The sequence below is a fragment of the Echinops telfairi genome, unplaced genomic scaffold (genome assembly GCF_000313985.2).
Source record: "Echinops telfairi isolate 266 unplaced genomic scaffold, ASM31398v2 ScPeMD7_3533;HRSCAF=4204_0, whole genome shotgun sequence".
NCBI lineage: Eukaryota > Metazoa > Chordata > Mammalia > Afrosoricida > Tenrecidae > Echinops > Echinops telfairi.
The window spans coordinates 72,786,103-72,788,868 of NW_022107431.1; positions in this window are offsets into that span (position 1 = coordinate 72,786,103).

Sequence of the window (2,766 nt, forward strand, 5' to 3'; positions counted from 1 at the left end):
CTAACTGATAGGTTGAGCCACCCACTGACTCTTATCCAAATTATGTCTAGTGGACATAATCTCTAACCATCACAATGAGATACACATATATTTGTGCGCATTTCAAAGAATGTTGATCTCATAGAATGTGGAAACTATTAAGCTATATTATTAATATTACATGCAAATAAAAATTTGCTGAAGATCATTCAACAACAGTTACAGTAGTACATCTACAGAAAGCTGCCATAGATTCAAGCCAGATTCAGAAGAGTACATGGAATGAGGGATATCATTCCTGAGGTCAGATGGATTTTCACTGAAAGCAGAAAACATCATAGATGTATTTACTTGTTTTTATTTACTATGCAAAGACATTTGACTGTGTGGATCCTAAATAATTATTGATAAAATTTTGAATAGTGGGGATTTAAGAAGACATATTCATGAAGGATCTCTATATAGACTAAGAGGTTGTCATGAAAATAGAAGGGGAAACTGCATGGTTTCATATCCATAAAAGTTTACCTCAGGGTTGTACTCTTTCATCATACTTATTCAATGCAAATTCTAACTAATAATCTGAGAATCTGATTACATGTAAAACAACATAGAAGCAGAATTGGAGGAAGACTCACGAACAGCCTGCAATACACAGATGACACAATTTTCTTTACAAAAGGGAACAAAGTTTGAAGCACTTACTAATGAAGTTCAAAGACTACAGTGTTTAGTATGAATTGCACACCAACATATAAAAAACAAAAATCTTTACATCATGATAAACAGAGAAAAGAGGGAAAGGGCCCAGGCTTTAAACTAAGGTGTCTTTGACCCAAGCCATAGTATTACCTATTGTCTCATATGTGTGTAAAAGTTAGAAGATGAATAAGGGAAAAGTGGATATCTTTGAATTATGATGCTTGCAAAGAATAGTAACAATAATATGGACTGGTAGATTACAAATATATCTGTCATGGACGAAGCATAGTCAAAATGTTTCTTACAGAGGATGATGGCAAGACCATCTCTCATGTACGTTGGACATGTTCTCAGGAAGACCCTGTACATGGCAGAAATCATGCTTGTTAAACTTTAGGGTCAGTGGAAAAGAGAAAGGACTTCAATGGGATGGTGACACAGTGGCTGCAACAATGGGCTCAGTTACAGTAACAATTGTAAGGATGGTGCAGGGCTAGGCATGTTTCATTCTGTAACACATATGGTTACAGAACTGACTCAAAACAAGCAACTCCAGTGGCGGCAATCCATATGATTTTATTTAGTTATTTTGAGACTCCATGCTGACTTCTGCTTCTTTGATATATTTTGTTTTCCTCAATCCCATGGTTGTTTGTAAAGGGATATTTATTCTGCAACTACCTAATCTTACTGATGTTTTAAGATACCCTACACTTTAGCATTGCCTTATTATTCTGGTGTAATTGTTTCTTGTTTCTCTTCCAGAAGAATATCATCCGTGAATCCTACTTACTTGATATCAAGCCATATATTGCCACCTAATGATAGAATTTATGTCAAATAAATTCAAGATTGAATCATAACATGTCATATTGAATTGAAATTTGGAGGAATGGCATGAAGGTCATGCCTGACATACTCCAGCTTCAGAGAAGAATCCAGCTCCACATGAGTTCAAGGCCAGTTGCCACAAGACAGAGGCTAGACAAGCTTTCACTTTCCATCTTTCTTTACCTTATACAGACACCAACTATCCTTTCCATGTTACTCCACTTACATGGTGGGTTAAATAAACCATTGCCATGGTCACACAGAAATCACAGACAATACTCACAATTACAGAGTCTATGAAGGAAATTAACAGGTACAAATCAGGATTAAAAATATTAAGGATAGAGACCTTTTGTCTGCAGCACATTTTCTCAGTGATGTTCGTAGGTATGCCTTCCTCTGTTCTACTAATGAAGCCTCCTGGTCTCTAGCCTGTTCAGGCAAGTTTCACAAAATTCCATTAACCCTGATAATGCCCAAGGAGCACCTCATCTGCAAACCAGCTTCTTGCTCCAAGCACTCAGCTTCATTGTTCTGAGGGCCAGAAGGCTACCACCATGCCTCATGGTCTTAGTGTAGCTGCCTTGGATTCCTCTGCAGCCACTGCCACTGCACACAAGCTTAGCCAGCAGTAGCTCTTCTTTCTTAATAATTGTGAGATCCTCTGTTCACGCTCCTGAAGAGGCGCACTTCCATAACCATATACATCCAAAAATACACAATCTCTGAAAGTCCTTTTAGGGGGGATTAATTAGCCACTGAAAACCTTATGTACAGCATCAAAATATAGTCAGATACAGAAGGACAAGTGAATAGAATTAGAATATTGTCAGGATTAGAGCCAGAAGATGATCCCCTCAGGTCAGAAGGGATTCAAAATATGACCAAAGAAGAGCTGCCTTCTCAAAGAAGAGTTGAACATAATGACGTGAATGGAGTAAAGTCTGCCAGAATAAAGCCTCCAGGACTTGTATTTGTTGATTGAGAAGAAACAGCTGCTAAAATGTACTATTAATTAGAACTTAGAATTATGAAGAATGGACCTAGAAAAATTGGAGGTCATCAAATTTGAAATGGAATGCATAAAGATCAATATCTTAGGATTTAATGAGCTGAAATGGACTGGTATTGGTCATGTTGAATCAGATGATCATATTATTTATTATTCTGAAAATAAGAAGATCAAGACAAATGGTATTTCATTTATCATCAAAAAAGAAATTTCAAGATGTATCTTGAAGTACAATGCTGTCT